The sequence below is a fragment of the Conger conger genome, chromosome 6 (genome assembly GCF_963514075.1).
Source record: "Conger conger chromosome 6, fConCon1.1, whole genome shotgun sequence".
Lineage (NCBI taxonomy): Eukaryota > Metazoa > Chordata > Actinopteri > Anguilliformes > Congridae > Conger > Conger conger.
This window is the reverse complement of record NC_083765.1, coordinates 50793783-50814891: the sequence shown is the minus strand read 5'-3', so window position 1 is coordinate 50814891 and position 21109 is coordinate 50793783. Positions and strand designations below refer to the sequence as shown.

At 40.8% G+C, this 21109-nt stretch overlaps 1 long non-coding RNA gene across 1 annotated transcript; it reads right to left on the bottom strand.

Annotated features, from left to right (window-relative positions):
- Positions 1 to 4057: 4057 nt before the first annotated feature.
- On the bottom strand, positions 4058 to 14583 carry LOC133131727 (uncharacterized). Its single transcript, XR_009709042.1, has 3 exons — positions 14170 to 14583; positions 4963 to 5105; positions 4058 to 4843 (listed from the first exon to the last, which is right to left on the bottom strand). It is a non-coding gene; the product is annotated as an uncharacterized LOC133131727 (long non-coding RNA).
- Between the last annotated feature and the right edge of the window lie 6526 nt (positions 14584 to 21109).

The window sequence follows — 21109 nt, the reverse complement described above, 5'->3', positions numbered from 1 at the left end:
TCGGAGCAGTTTCAATCTTGAATCATTTAATTCAGTGATGGACAGCAAAATGAAAAGCTTGATTGCATTACTGGGCAGGGAGATGTTTCTCCTGCTCCTCACTATGTGAATGATAGTTTTTACATACACTTGATTATAGGATATGTATCTGGAGGCAATTCATGCATTTTGCAGGGTTTGTTTGTTTAGCTTTTTTATCAGAGATGGTATATATATCTATATATATATAGATATATATACACTCCCCGAGCACTTTATTAGGAACATCTTTACTTTATTACACCTACTTATTCATGCGATTATCTAATCAGCCAATGGCAGGAGTGGAATGCATACAATCATGTAGATATGGGTCAGGAGCTTCAGTTAATGTTCACATCAACCATCAGAATGGGGAAAAAATGACCATGGAATGATTGTTGGTGGCAGACAGGGTGGTTTGAATATCTCAGAAACTGCTGATCTCTTGGGATTTCCATGCACACTAGTCTCTAGAGTTATAAAGAATGGTGCAAAATAAATAAATCCAGTGAGCAGCAGTTCTGCAGACAGAAACATGATGTTAACATTGCAGAACTTTAACCAAACACAATCACAAATTCTTATCAGAGGAGTTCATATTATTCTGTCCAACATCTGCAGAGATAGTTCATAGACTACTTTAAACAATGCATGGTTAAGGAAGCATGCGTCAGTGTGAAGAGACCGTGCTTTAGTTGATGAGATGCATATGAAAGAAAAGGGCAAATTAACTCTCCTCCATTCTCTCCTCACACTTGTGAGTCAGTCAGTGATTTATGCTCAATGACTTCCATTATCACATTAAAATAATTAGGGGTCCACTGTCCCAGGGCAGCACCCCTATCTAATTTCCCCTTACATGCTCCTGTCTTCCTCGTTCTGATCAGAAAGGCCTACATGAACAAACACAGTGACCACCCCTAAAGAGCACTGTTGACCACAGCGTGCTGAAGTCATGGTACAAAGCCTTATGAAAGTCAGGAAGAGATGTGCTTACCAGGCCTGCCGGTCTAATCCCTCTTAATCATCCCCAATCAGCAGGGAGCAATCCTTTATTGCAGAGAAGAGCATGGCAGCTAATGATAATTGACCTGTTTCCCTTCTTAAAACATTACACTGTTCTACACTGCAGAGATGTACAAAATGTGTGAATAAACTGGATGAGTTCATGGAGGATACTTACATGATGAGGAAAGTGTCTGCCCACTGAAAAGGTTTAAATCATACATAGCTGTCCAGAATAAAATTATTCTTGGGTTAAATTTTTACCTTATCTTGGCATGCACCTTGGTGTACCTTGAGGAGTTCATTGTAAAAAAATAAAAGGCATTATAAACATACTGTATATGTGATGTCAAAATACCACTTTCTTCGGTGTTTATTAGACTTATTTTTTAGACTTATTGGTCTAAAATGATCCTACAGGTGTTATCCTTAAAAATTAAAGCACCAGTCTTCCCCTCTGCTGAGCTATTGGCTTACATTCATTTTCAAAAACTGAAACAACCAACCAATGAGGGACCTTGAGCTTGCAGATGACAGACCCATTGACAGGCTCTGGTGGTGGCTAAATCAATACTTTTTTGATTAAATATGAGGGCATCAGGGGCTTAGCAACTAGGCTGGTGAGGCCATCAAAACAAGAAGCCCTGCCACCCCAGTTGCAACTTAAAAAAACAGCAAACAGAAAATATATATTTAGGGTGGTTCGTGTTTCATTTGGCGGTTTGGCTCTGCGGTAGGAATTTAGAAGTTCAGTAGGGGCAATTGCGTTGCATTTCGGCCTGTAAAAGGTAGCAAGATTGCCCATAATCCATGGAGGTTTTCGTTTGCTTTGCTTTTCACACAACCGCCACCAGGTGGCGAATGTGAGGGTATAGGGTATATCTACCACTGCATGGGACGTTTGCTGTTTATGGACGGTCTCCCCATAACAAACAAGGGATTCCCATAAGAAACTGAAAATTAAGCTTGTGGGGTCATAATGGCCCTGATTGTAACAAGAATAATGAAAATAATATTCATTTTTTAAATTGATTGTGATTTTCAACTGTTAAAGGAGTATTCATGTAAATTTCCTTCCTATTCATTCCAAAAGCTTACCGTGTTAAGCAGCTGTTTCTGTTGAACCCACCCTGAGTAAACACAGCCAATAGGAATGCGGACCGCTGAGTTTCTCATCACAAATTATGTAGTAAATTTGGGACGTCGGGCTCAAAGCACTCATTTTGCAGCACTCACTGTCCAAAAACTAGCCATTTAGCCATTGAATGGGGGTTAAAATACCCCCATTCAATGTATGGGGGTATTGTATAAACCTATCCTACGGTGAACATATGATCGGGACCTGGAAGGTTGGTGGGTCAAGACCCGGTATTGTCCCCTGTTTCGTCTAATCAACGGCATGTCGCTTTGGATAAGCGTCAGTTAAAAATAACAAATTATGTTGAATTGAATTATTATGATTATATCATGTAATATAGTGGCAATATATCAAATATACTGTTTTTAGTTTTGGAACACTTGCCTTAGCAACAGAAAAGATACGCTGCTTTGGTAATCTTGCTGAACGCACTTACGGCATGATTCAATGCATAATATGTATTTATGCGAGTATATATGTTTATTATTTTTATTACAGGCAAAGAGAAAACCTGCCAAGTTAAAAAGCGTAATAGTTGACTGAAGCCTTTCAGGTTCTCGTCAATGTGCAGTAGCAGTAAAAAAGGCAAACAGGATGCTAGGATACGTAGCCAGGAGTATTGAGTATTAATCCAAGGAAGTTAAACTGACCTTATACAATACTCTGTTAGACCACACTTGGAGTACTGTGTAAGGAACTGGAAAAGGTTCAAAGAAGGCCAACCAGATTGATTCCATATATAAAAGATAAGAGTTATGAGGATGCTTAATCTCTTTAAGTTTAGTAAAAGGAGACTTGATTGAGGTGGGATTTGATTGAGGCTTTTAAATTCATTAAAGGGATTAACCAAGTGAATCATAGGCGAGTCTTCAGGGTGAGTTCAGTTAGCAGAACGATAGCGCACAAATGAAAATTGCCAAGGGATAAATTCCGTAGAGATATTAGAAAGTATTTTTTCACACAGCGAGTGGGATAGCTTGCCAGTACATGTAGTAGAGGCAGAAACACTGGAGGTTTTCAAGACCAGGCTTGATACGGTGTTAAGATACGATTTAGCTTTTAGGCAAACTAGACAGTAGGTACACTTAGGGGTAGGAAAAGGCGAGCATTGCTGGGATGAATCGCCATTACTTTCTGTTACGTCATATGTACACTCAGTGATCACTTTATTAGGTAGACCTGTACACCAGCTTGTTAATGCAAATATTTCATCAGCCAATCGTGTAGATGCATGCAGATGTGGTCAAGAGGTTCAGCTGTTTTTCAGACCAAATGTCAGAATGGGGAATAAATTGATTTTGAAAGTGAATGATTGTTGGTGCCAGACAGGGTGGACTAAGTATCTAAGAAACTGCTGATCTCCTGGGATTTTCACTTATAAAGGTTTTTTCGGTTTTTTGCAAAGAATGGTGCAAAAAAACAAACATCCAGTGAGCAGCAGTTCAGCCGGGGAGAAATGTGTTGTTAATGAGAGAAGTCAGAAGGGCCAGACTTGTCGAAGCTAACAGGAAGGTGACAGCAACACAAATAACCATGCATCAGAACAGTGTTATGCAGAAGAGCATCTCTGAATATACAACGTGTCAAACCTCTGAGTGGATAGGCTACAGCAGCAGAAGATGTAATAAATCTAAAAAATAATCTCTAATATAATTTTAAGTCTCACTAAGTGTATATATACACATAAACTTTTTTTGATTAAATTAGATCCAACCAAATGCATAATAGATTTAAATTCCAAAAGCATTTCAAAGGCAGAGAAACATCAGTAAGAAAATCTGGAAATCCAGGAAATCAGTTAAAACCAACAATGATGAGCCTTGATTTTATTGTATTTAGACAGGCTCTGTGTGTAAAGCTTCTGTACAAACAATGCCATCTAACGCCGCCCTTTTTGCAAGTCCATCAACCATTCAATTAGAATCACCGTGTTTGGAGACTCCTTTCATTTGATGTGCCTTGACTTTGAATAGCGCATATCTATGCTTACTGGAGCTTGCAGCTGACCGTAAAGCATGTACTGCTCCGACATTTGTTAAGGGCTGTCCATCAGCACTTATGAAGCCTCTTTTTTTATTTCCAAATTGGTAAGTGTTCTGTCAGGGAATTAACTACAAAAGCTTTAGAAAAGTGAAATCTATTATAACTTTTTGCGTACAAGCAAAAGCGACAACAAAACAACACTGACTGCAACAACTGAGCTACAAGCTTCGTTTGGTACCGTTATTGGATGTGCCTGAGGTAATTTTAGCTGTGAAATAGCTGCTATTCTTTGGGTCTCCGTCTTGGCTGCACAACGAGGACAAACAGCAGGGTACTAGGTTTGATTTCGCTCCTCTTGCACGTCCTCGTTGTGCATTTACAGTCTCCTTGTGTCAGTCAGCATTCTTCTCTTCTGTCAGCAAAGTTTGGGGGGGGGGGAAAGGATTGACTTGAATGAGCTGAAGTGACAGGCATCTGATGCTGCGCTTTTTTGACACCAACACAAAACTCATAAGTCAAAGTGACCTCCCCCCCTCCTTGGATCCTTGTTTTAATACAATGCTGCAATGTGGCATCCAGGGTAAACGGGGTCACCAATAAGACATGACAGCCTGGAGATGAGTGTGTCATTGGCACCAGCTCATGATGTGTTGCTGACTGGTGGGCATTTGTGAGACTGCCCAGAAATTTGGTTTCCTGCAGAGGGATGTAACACAATTTTGTTTCTTTAAATTCAATTCAAGTCAATAAAAAAAGATATATTTTAAGAAATAAAAACTATTCTATTATATGTTTACAAAGATATTTGCACTGACCATGCTGTTGCACCCCAGTGTTTTATGCTTTGTGTTGCGTGGCTTTGTATGCTGCGGGGAAGATAATGACATCATGGTCTCGTTCCGGAGATCCACATTGGAGGATGCGCTCCAGACACACGGCACTGCGTGACGACCTTCTCCTGGAGACGGACATTGCCAAGGACTTTAGTCTACCACTGACTCCTGCCTAGAGACCACAGGCCACTGTCTGCTGATGTCTGTTCCAGACAACACTGTCAACACTGCTTTTGGAACTTCAATCTGCTAGGTGAAGCCCGGCGTTACTTGGTTAAATTATTTTAATAAGAGCAAGGACAGTCAAGGTTCAGGCCAATTTCAACGTTGGATCATCTACAAGGGATTGGAGGATGGACTTTTCAGTGGTGATTTACAACTATGGCGTGGGTTCCATCTTTAATTAAATTTTGAGTGAAAACGCCTTTGACTCCAAATTAGAGAGCTTTTCCAGTAACTTGACCCTCGGGGTGAGGCGAGTATTTGTTTCATACGAGTACTAATAACGAATATAGACTTTTTCTGAATACAAATGTTTTATGAGTAATTGGATTAATTATCCGTGAATTGGCCTGCTTTATTCTTTTATTTTTTACATTGGCTGCAGTAGCTGTACATCAATGATGAATGCCTAACATGAAGCTAAGACTGTTTTGTGGTAGGCCAGTTCCTCCCAGGTTCCTCCCCCTTAGATCAGTAAAAACTACTGCCTGCTGTTATTTTCCTCACTTCTCTCTTGCACAAGTCAAGAGACCGTTGTGTGAACTTGTTCTGATCATAGATTTTCTAGATTGCTGCAATGTTAATGTAGCTAGCTTTTTATGTCCTACCAATTTTTCTGGTCAGATTACCTGTGATCTGAAGTGGTCTGGACAGCTGAAAATCCTTCATGTCTAGCCAGCCATCACCTACTTTGTTTAACTACTCAACGCCTCCTTTCTGATTCTTCAAGTTAGTTAATCTAACAGTTGATCTACTACAACCTTAAATGCTTATCTTGGTGGACCCTGTTGGCTTATTGCTGTTGTTGCTACATGCATGTATAGCACAGAATACCATTTTAGTTACAGTATCTGTAGCTAGCTAGCTAGCAATCTGAACTGGTGCTATTTAACAAAGCAGGATTACTGCACTGAATAAACCCAGAATGCCCCAAACATTTCTAAGCATGAATGGCGGCACTTAGTATGGAAGGAGCTTTCTACCTGGGTCACACTTACTGCATTCTCTGGTCTGGGTTGTTAAAGAAATCAATCATACTTGGAGGTACAGTGTTTTAAGGATCATGTCAATTAATTTCTTTTTAGCTCCTAATATGGTGAAGTAGCTGAATTGAAATAAGCCTATTTGAACCTTAGTGATTGGTAGCCTAGCCAGCTAGTTTAGGCTGACTCTACTGTAGTGTGGGTGATGGATAGACATCACCCGATTGCAAGGTATGGGGCAGTTTTGTCCAGAAGTTACTTATTTTGAAACATACCGATAAGCCATGCGAACCCAGTTTATCGAATAAGGTGTATTGCCTCCATTACCTCTGTGTGTGGTCGCTGGTCACACAAGTGTTTGTGATTCACAGTATGGTATTTGAGTGATTTTTATCTGCTTTAGTTTATGTAACAAACTGACGGATTTCTGCTTAAGAATATAGTGCTTTAGGAAAACGTGGGTGGGTGTTTAAAGAGGCGAGTGTGATGGCAACGTGGATACTGGTTCTGATACGAACGGGAAGGTGGCCCAACCAAAAGTATGCCTTGTAAAATTGTTCATGCACATACACACATCGTTTTATATACATGGTTTTGGTTTGTAATTAATGTTAAGATTAACCAGATAAAGATTTAATAGAGATTTACCTGCATATCAGTGCAAAACTGCAGTTCTGCTTCAGGTGAAAGTCTTGGTTTCAATGTACTGCAAATCGCAATATAGTATGGGGAACTGTTTAAACGACATCACTTCCAGGTAATGCCATGCCCACTTCCAAGTAGGAGTAACGAGTAGCGGATAATTTAATTGGTTTAACGGACACAGAAACGGATACGAGTCATGCTGTACTCGCTCACCCAGCCTACTCCTTCCAGGAAAGCAATTTACTTTTATTTTATTATATTGACTTTAAAGTTACAATTTTTTTATTTTTTTATTCAGTGATCTGAACAGTGATTTCTGAAAACAATTATTGTATTCAGTGCTTGAAAATGTATTTTACATTATTTGTAGCTTTCATTGCATGGCCTGCTGTGCGGCTCATCATAATTACCTTTCATCCTGAACATCTCATTAAACAGCAGCACTGGACAACGTTAAACAGCAGCACTGGACACCATTAAACAACAGCACTGGACACCACTAAACAACAGCACTAGACAATGTTAAACAGCAGCACTGGACAACGTTTTAACAGCAGCACTGGACAACGTTAAACAGCAGCACTGGACACCACTAAACAACAGCACTGGACACCACTAAACAACAGCACTGGACACCACTAAACAAAAGCACTGGACACCACTAAACAACAGCACTAGACACCACTAAACAACAGCACTGGACACCACTAAACAACAGCACTAGACACCACTGAACAACAGCACTGGTCACCACTAAACAACAGCACTAGACACCACTAAACAACAGCACTGGTCACCACTAAACAACAGCACTGGACATCATTAAACAACAGCACTGGACACCACTAAACAACAGCACTGGACACCACTAAACAACAGCACTAGACAACACTAAACAACAGCACTGGACACCACTAAACAACAGCACTGGACATCATTAAATAACAGCACTGGACACCACTAAACAACAGCACTAGACACCACTAAACAACAGCACTGGACACCACTAAGCAACAGCACTGGACATCATTAAACAACAGCACTGGACACCACTAAACAACAGCACTGGACACCACTAAACAACAGCACTGGACACCACTAAACAACAGTGCTGGACAATGTTAAACAGCAGCACTGGACAATGTTAAACAGCAGCACTGGACATCATTAAACAACAGCACTGGACATCATTCAACAACAGCACTGGACAAAGTTAAACAGCAGCACTGGACAACGTTAAACAGCAGCACTGGACATCATTAAACAACAGCACTGGACACCACTAAACAACAGCACTGGACAATGTTAAACAGCAGCACTGGACAACGTTAAACAGCAGCACTGGACACCACTAAACAACAGCACTGGACACCACTAAACAACAGCACTGGACACCACTAAACAACAGCACTAGACACCACTAAACAACAGCACTGGACACCACTAAACAACAGCACTAGACACCACTAAACAACAGCACTGGACATCATTAAACAACAGCACTGGACACCACTAAACAACAGCACTGGACACCACTAAACAACAGCACTAGACAACACTAAACAACAGCACTGGACACCACTAAACAACAGCACTGGACACCACTAAACAACAGTACTGGACACCACTAAACAAAAGCACTGGACACCACTAAACAACAGCACTAGACACCACTAAACAACAGCACTGGACACCACTAAACAACAGCACTAGACACCACTAAACAACAGCACTGGACACCACTAAACAACAGCACTGGACATCATTAAACAACAGCACTGGACACCACTAAACAACAGCACTGGACACCACTAAACAACAGCACTAGACACCACTAAACAACAGCACTAGACAACACTAAACAACAGCACTGGACACCACTAAACAACAGCACTGGACATCATTAAATAACAGCACTGGACACCACTAAACAACAGCACTAGACACCACTAAACAACAGCACTAGACACCACTAAACAACAGCACTAGACAACACTAAACAACAGCACTGGACACCACTAAACAACAGCACTGGACATCATTAAATAACAGCACTGGACACCACTAAACAACAGCACTAGACACCACTAAACAACAGCACTAGACACCACTAAACAACAGCACTGGACACCACTAAACAACAGCACTGGACATCATTAAACAACAGCACTGGACACCACTAAACAACAGCACTGGACACCACTAAACAACAGCACTGGACAACACTAAACAACAGCACTGGACACCACTAAACAACAGCACTGGACATCATTAAATAACAGCACTGGACACCACTAAACAACAGCACTAGACACCACTAAACAACAGCACTGGACAATGTTAAACAGCAGCACTGGACAACGTTAAACAGCAGCACTGGACACCACTAAACAACAGCACTGGACACCACTAAACAACAGCACTGGACACCACTAAACAAAAGCACTGGACACCACTAAACAACAGCACTAGACACCACTAAACAACAGCACTGGACACCACTAAACAACAGCACTAGACACCACTAAACAACAGCACTGGACATCATTAAACAACAGCACTGGACACCACTAAACAACAGCACTGGACACCACTAAACAACAGCATTAGACACCACTAAACAACAGCACTGGACATCATTAAATAACAGCACTGGACACCACTAAACAACAGAACTAGACACCACTAAACAACAGCACTGGACACCACTAAACAACAGCACTGGACACCACTAAACAACAGCACTGGACATCATTAAATAACAGCACTGGACACCACTAAACAACAGCACTAGACACCACTAAACAACAGCACTGGACACCACTAAACAACAGCACTGGACATCATTAAACAACAGCACTGGACACCACTAAACAACAGCACTGGACACCACTAAACAACAGCGCTGGACAATGTTAAACAGCAGCACTGGACAATGTTAAACAGCAGCACTGGACAACGTTAAACAGCAGCACTGGACATCATTAAACAACAGCACTGGACATCATTCAACAACAGCACTGGACAAAGTTAAACAGCAGCACTGGACAACGTTAAACAGCAGCACTGGACATCATTAAACAACAGCACTGGACACCACTAAACAACAGCACTGGACATCATTAAACAACAGCACTGGACACCACTAAACAACAGCGCTGGACAATGTTAAACAGCAGCACTGGACAACGTTGAACAGCAGCACTGGACATCATTAAACAACAGCACTGGACATCATTAAACAACAGCACTGGACAAAGTTAAACAGCAGCACTGGACAACGTTAAACAGCAGCACTGGACAACGTTAAACAACAGCACCAGACACCACTAAACAACAGGACCAGACACCACTAAACAACAGCACCGGACACCACTAAACAACAGCACCGGACACCACTAAACAACAGCACCGGACACCACTAAACAACAGCACCGGACACCACTAAACAACAGCACCAGACACCACTAAACAACAGCACCGGACACCACTAAACAACAGCACTGGACACCACTGAACAACAGCACTGGACAACGTTAAACAACAGCACTGGACACCACTAAACAACAGCACTGGACACCACTAAACAACAGCACCGGACACCACTGAACAACAGCACTGGACATTAAATGGCTCGTGGGGTGAAATGAGGAAACAGATGGCATTTGCTTTCGGAAGTCCTAAGAGCAGTCTCCTTGAATGGAGTGTGATCTGACGGACAAGGGGGAAGAGTGTCAAGAAGAATGAAGAGTGATTTAATGAACTGTCCTCTTTCTCCCGCTCTTGAGGGAGGCAATTTAATTTAAGCCATGCACTGAGCTGTGTTTCCCTGACAGTCATAGAAATAGAATCAGCAGTACAAATTGCCCGAGGTACACTAAATGAATTAATAAAGTGGAGTCTAGTGTGAGGCTTGGACCCTTCAGCCCCAGTCTGAATATATGCAGTATTTATGAAGAAAATATGTCCAATAGCCTGCTGAAGAAGCATGTGATTGGTTTTTTTTTATTTTTTTTTACCAATTATCTGTGAATCAACATAGGCTTCTACAATGATGGAAATGAAGAATCAATATCCATATTCAAACACCACATTTTGACCTATTAAGAAAAAAAAAAAATATATATATATATACATAATTTTTCAAGGGACGAGTACAAAGAATTGTCGCTTTGTAAAAGCTGAGCTGTCCTCACTGTTCAAAATGGACCTTCATGAATGATTGATGCACAGTAAAATTTAAATCTAAATAGGACATAAATCAATAACTGAATCACTATGTACCTCAGAGATTCTGATACAGGGTCAGCGGAATATCATTCATCAATTTCCTGATGCCACCCATTAGATGGCGATACAAAAGGTACAGTAGGCTACCTACACTGGCGACACATTGTCTGGCATGGGACACCTCATAGCCTCGTGCTTTACATGAGGCAAATACAATGAAGTGTCATTTTTTGGCCTTCCCCTTCTCCAATTTGCTTCTGAAACTAGTGGAGCCAGAAAAATGTCCATCAGCTGCTGACAGCATGATCGATTTAATGTCGATCAAACAGACAAGCCAACCTTCCAGGAATGCAACAGGATCAGAGTATATTTGGGTTTCCACAGTTACCATATAAAAGGGTCATTCCGTGTCAAATCAGACAGAATCCAGGAAAGTGGTTGCAGCATCATCTCAGATTTTGTTCAAAATTGTGTCTGTATAATGTTTGAGTCCCGAAACTAAGGCCCGTAAAATATCATGTATCATTGTCTATATAAATGTAGGATCCACAACTCCCCCAATCCCACAGGACAATTCAGGAGGCGACATGGCTCAGGCAGTAAGAGCAGTCGTCTGGCAGTCGGAGGGTTGCTGGTTGGATCCCCCGCCCGGGCTGTGTCGAAGTGTCCCTGAGCAAGACACCTAACCCCTAAATGCTCCTGACAAGCTGGTTGGTACCTTGCATGGCAGCCAATTGCTGTCGGTGTGTCGGTGTGTGAGTGTGTGTATGAATGGGTGAATGAGAAGCATCAATTGTACAGCGCTTTGGATAAAGGCACTATATAAATGCCAACCATTCACCATTTACAATTCCCGTAATGGCGGGAGCAATAAACTTTCCCTTATAAGAGCAAGACATGTTCTCGGGATCCTTCTCTCGCTTCTCTTCTTCTCCTTCTATTCATTCCCTTCTTCGATGCACCCTTTTTGGCCATTCGCCTCAGCTCATCTGTTCCGAGACTCGGACAGAGGCTGAATGCAGCACAGCGCACTACCAGGCCTATGGTCACACCTGGTTACCTCGCGGTAACTTAGTGGCCTATAGCCAAAAACTGGTGTACGCGGAACGCTACATCAGTTTACTCCTGCAAAGCTCACCAATGAACAACAGCAACAAACTTTTCCACCCGGAAAATTTTTCCAGAACCGAACAGACCAGACGACAACGCGCAGCCCACGGGAACACCCCAGCGTTGCGCATCTCTCCAGTACATTCACATTACCATCGCCGCTTCTACAAGGACATCATTCACATTACCATCGCCTCTTCTACAAGGACAACACGTCTTTTGGATCCAGCAATGTGTATGGACTCAGTAAGACAACAAACATTCAGGCATAGGCAGTGTTTAGTTTAGTCTTGACTGATATTGTGAATCTGTCTTCTATATTTGCCGTCTTATCATTGGAATGTATTTTGTTAGCTATATATATATATATATATATATATATATATATATATATATATATATATATATATATATATGTACGTGAATTGATTCGCCGTCTTTCGCGCATATATAGAGTAAACTACGCTAGTAGTCTCTTCTCACAGCTAACCCTAACACTGACATGCCCAATTTACCTTTCCTTTGTCCAAGGGACACGCACACACACATCCCCTACTAACGTACCCTACTAACTTCCCGTTAGTTTATCTGTTTTGTGTTTGTTTAATAAATATATTTTATTAAACCCGGTGTCTGTTTTGGCGTCACATAGACATGAGAGCCGAGTTAAAGCAGTCTTTCGAAGAACTTCCAACCTTCAGGTTATCGGTATGTTTAATCATTAATATTGGTTATTTGAATTATTAATTAAAATACTAAATTTGTGCTTAGATATTTCTGATAACAATAATTTTATGAGACTGATTACTTCTTGCAGTTATACTGCTACATAACATTAATTGGCGCCCCGGTTTCGTAGAGTAAAATCCCTACGTTATTTGGCGGCCCGTGCGAGGACCCTACATAGAGCACCTGCTGAAAGCACACTGAAGTGATTGAAATCAGACAGCGAAATTAGCTCAGCGGTTGTAAGCGAGCCATCTTTGTAAGAACAGTATTTAAAAGGGTATATATTTTTTCAGAACAGCAAGACCTTTTTATGTTACCTTCATGAGCGCCTCCGATTTAGTTGTCAGAGAATCAGTTACCTCCAGCGATTAATACAATAAACTTTATTTGTGCTCTTGTTTCATGCATAAATGCAATATAGGCTACAGTACAACTGGTGCAGCAGGGGCATTTTGGGCCGTTGGAAATGTAAACGGTGAGAAACGTACACAAGCTTTTGACTTTGGCTTTTCCAACATTTTGGACGCTGTTTCAACTTGACCCGGAACTATTTAAACTTTGGACTAGTTTCACTACCGCTGCTTCGTATTGAGCCCCTGAGGTTAAATAAATAAAGGAACAGTGGAGGTGACGCGGATATTGGTTTGTTTGTATACGATGTTGATAAATAAACCTTTTTTTCTTGAACTTACAAAAAACTTTTTTAAATGGACACGCATCAACTTAGGTTTTCACGTTATCAGGAGCATTGAAATCTAAAGTCATATTGCTTTAGAATGCAGACCGCTGTCTGTGCACATGAATTCAACAATACATTTCTCACAGAAAACGTAGTTTGTCCACTGTTTTACTTCACAGCAGTGGTGATAAAACTTACAAGAACGAAATGCTAGTGTGTTATTGGCCTTTACCGGTCCCCATATGAGGTTAGTATGATGGAGCCATACAGTAGGCCTACTTGCCAGTAGAACAATTAAAACAAAAGCATACGATTTTGGGCAGTCTTACTTCAAATTACTTCTCTGCCTGTTACAGGCCGAAACGCAACGGGACTGCCTATGCTGTCGGAACCTTGCTTTTTTTCCCCCTGCTGGCGAAACTGCCGAGAGAGGCCCCACTTCTTTGCGGGCAGGTATGGGTCCAGCCATATAGTTTGTGCCACACATACCACCACCCTCCCCCCCACCATAGTTTCATTCTTTGAAAGCACACTTGATGCAGAATAATTTTTGAATCCATTGTAACGGCCACTGACTTGGTAAATACAAACCAATCACTTTCTCCGGATTTTCTTATCCCCGTGAAAGCCCCAGGCAGCTTATAAAGCGTTTGAAAAGGAGCAGGAGAACCCGCTGCGGTGGAGGGACTCCAGATGAGGAAGTGGTGAGACATTAATCATTATTTCACATTCCACTCGCAGCACGGCTTTAATCCACCTGGCTTTCTGAAGATCAAGATGGCGGAACTCCAAAGTAGCATCCTCCCTCAGTCACCCATTGATTAAGAAGATTCTCTTCAAGAAGACAGTCGTCTTTCTTGTTTGAACATTCCCGATTGCACCCGAGACTTGATTTCACATTGTCAACAGGAAAGTTAAGTCAACCTTGAAGCCGTATTCCACGGCCCGCTTCAAGCTCAGCTCAAATCAAAGGCAACCTTTGCAGGATGAAATAACTTCGCAGGATGAGCTTATGAGATGTGTCGGAACAGAATATGAGGCAAGGCGAGGCAAGGGAGGTTTCTGAAGGTTACAAGAGTTGAAAGAAAGGTTGGTGGCACATGCTTTCATGTTTTTGAAGACACATTCTTCACATAATTTGTGGGACTGTGGAAATAATGTATCTTAAAAAACTATAAATTGATCATTTAAGCTTAATTTTAAGGCTTCAGGGGGAAGGGGGAAAAACATACTTTGCATGCTTGGAATATGATATTAAACACATCTGCACTTAAGTACCTGCAGTAATTAAATCAAACTGGGGATTTAAAATATTATTTTAAAGCCATTTGCAGCTGGGCCTGGCAACATGAGGCCGGGGATGTTTGTAATAGTGCTTTTAGGTGTGTAAATGATCAGACCACAAATTACTTAGCAAATTCATTTCCAAAATGAAGATTTTCTGTTTGCTGGCTACTTTGCCATTTGAAGCATATCAAATACCAAATATCTTTGAGAAAGCAACTTGCTCTCAACCTGCTCTCAGGCAAACTCTTTTCACCAGAGTCTGCGCTTGGTTTCAGATATTCTGTATGTGACACTCAGCGTCCTGGCAGAGGCAACAACATTTTCTGCCAATATTTCCGGGTACTTCTTTGAGTTCACTGTGCCATTGTTCTTAAATAGTACCACTGGCAGCAAAACATTTCCGAATGACCCACCGCCATATTTGACAGTAGGTATGAGGTGCTTCCCCTTGTATGCATTCCATTTTTCGGCCAAACATTTTGATGGTGTGTATGCTTTAGTGTTACATTTTGGTCTCATCTGACCATAGCCCTGTCTTCCAAACACAATTATATTGAGGTTATTATCCAGATGCTTGGTTTTCTGTATTGCGCTCAGTAAGGGCTGTCTTTGTGCCATCCTTCCAAAGAGTTTGTTGGTATGGAAGTGCCATTTTATGATTTTTCTTGACCCCCAAGACACCACCAATCTCTGCAATTCTAAAGCTGCTTTCCTTGGGTTACTTATGGCCTCACCATCTTCCTTACTGTACATGGGGATAATATGCAGTTACATACAACCTGACAAGGCTTCCATATGTTTTATATCTTTTTATTATTTCCCTTGCAGTACTAAGTGGTATGTTTAACCCCTTAAGTCTCACCGGACCGGTGAAAGTTTATTTGCATTCATTCCTGATGCAATTTTCAATCACTATGGTAACAGGATATGTTGTTTGAAAGCAATAAAAATTGCGGTTCTAGTGCTGCGGTGGTGCACGGCTAAGGCATCGGACCGTGATCCGGCCATCCGCTCGATGCAGTTGTGAACCCTGGTCCTGCCAAAGCCGAGTTTGGCCGGCGTGCGGGGGAGCGGTAGAATTGGCTCGGTGCTCTGAGGGTGGGGGGGAGGGTGCTCAGCAGGGGGGATCGCTGCACACAAAATTGCCCCAGATTGCCCCAGAATCACAGCCCAGAGCTCGAGATGCTGTGGCCTGAAGAAGGCCAGTCTGGGCACACGGTCGTAGTGGTGTTTCCTAATCTAACGTGGGCGACTGAAATAAACAAGGTACAATTAGCAACCTAATTCAGAGAAAACGGGCAAAAATCTGAAACAAATTAAAAACTCACGGCTCTATCTGTATAAATTGTATTAAGATGCCATTGCTTTAGCGACAACAGTTCCTTACTTTGTAACATGTGGGTGGCAAAACAAGTGCGGGGAGACCGCACCTTCTCTGCATTTTGGAAATCCAAATACTACAAGAATTAAGGTAATGTCAGTGTCCTTTTCACGGCAAGGGTCCAGCGAACCAAATGCAAAATAGTTTCTACGTGACTATGTCCTAACGTCCTAACTCAGAGAAACATCAATATAATGTCCATTGTTTACGTAGAATATCTCTGGGGGAATGATCATTGTTTTGTCTGTTCTGCCGTTGCATACTTCTACAAAACTACTTCTACATAGGCATGCTATTATCTATGTTTTGTATAGACATGATGAGCCCATGTACAAGCTTCTCTGACCAGTGTCGGTAATACAGTAGTAGGGAAACTGTGTAACCCCCATCGGTGTGTCAGAAAATACAGCATAATTTCAGTATAAGAGTTGACTACGGGCATGTTTTTGAAGTGATAACAGAAAAGCATTGTTGCTAATGAGATTATGTTTTCAAGGGTGTGTAGTTTGCTAGACTTATATAGTTTGCATAAAACAACACAGTGTTTTTCGGCTGCATAACAAAACTAGCATTTTCAATACGCATGCTGGGACTGTTGCAATTTGGCAAAAACAATTCTTGAGATTTTATGCCAAAAAAAGTTTTGCAATGCCTATGTCAAATCAGAGGACTTTATTTGGAGGACTTCCAAGGAATCTGTTGTCGAAGTGCATATTTCTGAGGAAGACAGTGAAAACACTATTGACTCCACAATAGAGGGCATTTTCAGTGATGTAACCCTATTTTATGTTGGTGAACATCTAAATACATTCTCAAAATATTATATTATTTTTCAGTATGCTTATAAATAAAGACTGACTTGTTGATGGGGGTTTGGTACTTGACAAAAACTCAATCAATGGACCTCAATGAATATATTAGTATTAGGGCTGTCACATTCTTTAAAACAAATTAATTGCATGATTTTCTGTAATTAATCGCGATTAATTGCACTTTCATACTTTGGATGAAAAATATCCTTTAAAATCAAGTATGTTTAAACTTGGGCTCTATTAAACTAGACAAGTAGTGTATAGTACATACAAATTAGATATTAGAATTTTCTTGACAAAAACACTTTTCGCTTTTTGAAAGCCTGTGGCTGCATGCTACCTGTGAAAAAAACTGTTAAAGTGCCATTTGTACAGCAGGTCTGAAATTTCCCACAACAATCATTGTTAATTAAGCAACATGAAATAAAACAAAATATCAAAAAATTATACTCTTAAAAGTGGAAGTGCTCCCCTGGTGCCAGTCACTGGCAGACCAGTATGTTTACATTTTCTTATAATAAATAAATAGAAGCCCTCTTTTTTTGGACAATATGGCCCGACAGTGAGAACAACCGCTCACAAGGTGCGGTGGATGCTGGTGATGACAGGTATTTGTGAGCAAGGGGCGCCAGTCTGGCATAGGCTCCCTCCCTCTTAAACCACCACTGCCGTGGACAGTCCTCCATCTTGTTTTTGACTTCTGATTTGTAACGGCGTTCACACACATTTCAATGGACGCCCTGCTTTTCTTTGGTACCTCTGCAGCTGGTCGTTTAGCTGGTCTCTTTGGTTTGGTTTGGCCACTCTGTTCCCTGGCGAGATGGCTGCCAAGCTATTCTTTCTTTATTCAGAAGATTTTCATCAAAGCACATACCTCTTCCTCTTGATCTCTGGGGATGCATTTCAGGTCCTTAAACCTGGGAGCAAGGGTACTACAGATCTTCAGCCATGTAAGGTTGCTGTTGTCCCTCTATTCTTTAGGTCTGTTGTAAAGGCTGGCTTGAATTTAAGAACATGGACAGGATCCCTAATTCTGACCAGGTGGCACAGTGCAGGCAACATCACAGACCAGGAGATACTTCTTGCAACGCGTTAAGCATTTTAAAATTAACACGTTCATTTTGACAGCCCTAATAAGTATACAAGATGTTATTGTATTATTATTATTGTTGTACACATTTTTTTTATGATCTTCTCAACCTGTCCGAGGAGAGCGCAAGGAGAGGGAGGTTGAAACAGAGAGGTAGGGGGAGGGTGACAGGTAGGGGGAATAGTTAAAAGGATAAAAGGTGTTGTATGGTTTAGAAAGGAAATTGCTTTCTTTTACACTTCATAGGACCCATGCTAACATTTAGTTTCCATGTATACTCATATGTCCTTTTTGGAAAACTGCCTACATAGCTTAGAAATAACAATGCAGATTGTTGATTTTTGGTAATATTGTCATCAACTTTGAAAGGGGACTTGTCCAGTGTTGTGGATCTATTGTGTTTCTAAGTGCACCAGCCACAAGAATTTTTATCGAGTTGGTTTACACCGCCTACGCCATCGGTGGACCTGATGGATCAGGTGATCCTGAGAACGACACGCCTTCTTCAAGTCGCATCGTCCTGCCCGCAACAACAGAAAATTCCACTTTCAATGTGCTTGAGCTTCTGTAACTTTGTTTTTGTAATATTTGAAGGAATTCTGACTCTTGGAAAAAAAAAAAAAAATCAAAAAACATTTAACTTTCAAAAGGGAAGGATTATGCCTGTCGCCAAAGGGTTCAAGAATAGTATCAATTTTATTTTGGGCATGTGATTTTCAAGCTTGTGTCAAGAAAAGGGGTGATACTTAATGGGTTAACTGTTTATGTATTTTTTTGGTACCCATTACCAGACTTGTGATGGTCAATTATAATCTGTATCTTCTGAATTGACCGTTCTTTAGATTTTCCCATGCTGATGGTTGATCATGCAAGCTTGTTACCTCATTTTTATACTCAAGTGAAGCAGGAAGTGATGGAATGACACAATATGGTTCCTTTTGACAGAGATTAACTAAATTAAGTAAGAATGTACTGCCAATTTCAATGAGTTTGATTTTATTTACTATAATACAATACAATAATACAATTGTTTGGGGTGCCAATCATTTTGCCACCTGTGTTTTTTTTGTATTGAGATTACTAAATATAAAACAAAGAAACATGAGAGTAAATGTATTTCAATAAAAGTGTATATTTTTCCCATATGTTTGAACATAGAATATAGATCATTATCCATGTTGTTTATTATTTGCAGCCTTTTTTCTCCATTTTTATTAAGGCTGCCAATAATTCTGGAGCCCACTGTGCATATACAGCGGCTTCAGGAAGTATCCCAACCCCTTCCCTTTTTGCACACTTTATTGTTTTGTAGATTGAATTTTAAATGGATAAAATTGCCATTGTTGCCCATGCAGTTGGTCTCCACATTTACAGATGCAATTTACATTTCTATTAACATTTAATGCAATGCAATGGTTATGCTTGAGATCTGCGTTTGTCTGGAGTATGGTATGCTTACATCGCCATGTGTGAGACTTCCTCGAGGGAATTAATTGTGCATAAATATTTCACAATAGATAAATGACTTTAAAAACTCAGCATTTTATGTGCCTATTAATTTTTTACTAGAAGCGTGGCATCTGATTTTTAAGCCCAGAGTACTTCAGTCGACAGCGACTCCTGTGTGTGTGTATCTTGCTGCATAAGCAATAATGAAACCTGAATCTGGCACACAAGGCTACCTCCAGGAATGAATAATGCTTAGCAGCAGGATTTGCACCTACTTTGTGCACTCTCTATTATTCTAATTCAGCATGTATGGCACAAGGTGCACTGTAGAATGACCATGATTCAGTAACATTGTGCAAGAGGGCACGTGTGATGGCAGCTTCAACAACAGAATTCTGAAACAATGACATATATAATTCATGCCTTCCACTGTTTTAAACGCCAGTAAATTATTCATGAGCGCAGTGCAGCTCAATAGCCGTTTGAAAATGTGACCCACACACATTTAGTGTCAGTGAGGAACAGATGATTATGGACAAAGTAGTATTTTGGTGTGGACTGCAATGTGCATATTTTCTCTACTGTTCATCAGTATACTTTAGACATGGCATCGGTTCCACTCTGATTTTTTTTTATGGTACACAAAAGGGAATTGGAAAAAATAAAAACCATTTGACTCCACCTTCCAGCTTGAAGTTTTGTATCATTCATTTTTAATATCCAAAGCTCAACACTGAATGCTGTTAATTGAGATTCTCAAGTGTTGCCCATGTACAATAACTGGACCATTTTTGTGCTGGATCTATAGCCACAATCCTCCTTATTTAGAAACAGAAACAATTACCACAAAAATGGACAGAATCCTAGGCTGACTGCTTACATCCAAAATACAATTAGCTCAATCAGAAAAAAAACCTTTTAGGGGCTCTTTCCAAATTGCAAATGTGTCAAAAGTCAACAGTCAACCAGGAATAAGACTATGATTCATAGAGTGTCCTATACAATTAGGATCAATTCTGCACTTGAATAATTGATATACTACCTTTGATAAATAGCTTTAATTGCTTCCTGTTAACAGAATTGTGAATTAATAATTTTCAATATTTGCTATCAGTGTTCGACATTCAGGAACTTTAATTGAAAGCAGAGGGGATAGAGGGAACTTCATTGGAGGACTGATTTGAAGGAGAAACAATTCAAGAATAATAGCACGGACATGTTAATCAGCCAGTTGGTGTAGAAAATAGCCAGGGATGTTTATTTTATTGTTATTTTTTGGGGTTGGATCTCCAACTCGTAGGCATCATTGAATCCATAAGGTGAGATAGGCTTGTGCTTCATTTCCACAGGGGACCCCCAATATCTGAGAGAGCCTAATTTTCCCCCTGCAAAGTTGTTATCCGCTGGTAGAAAAAAAACCCTTTCAGGGCCAATCATAACAGTCCTCCGTGCCACAGTGTGGCGTGGATAATGCAGCACTCAGTTGGAACATTTAAAGGGAGGAGAGTTGGC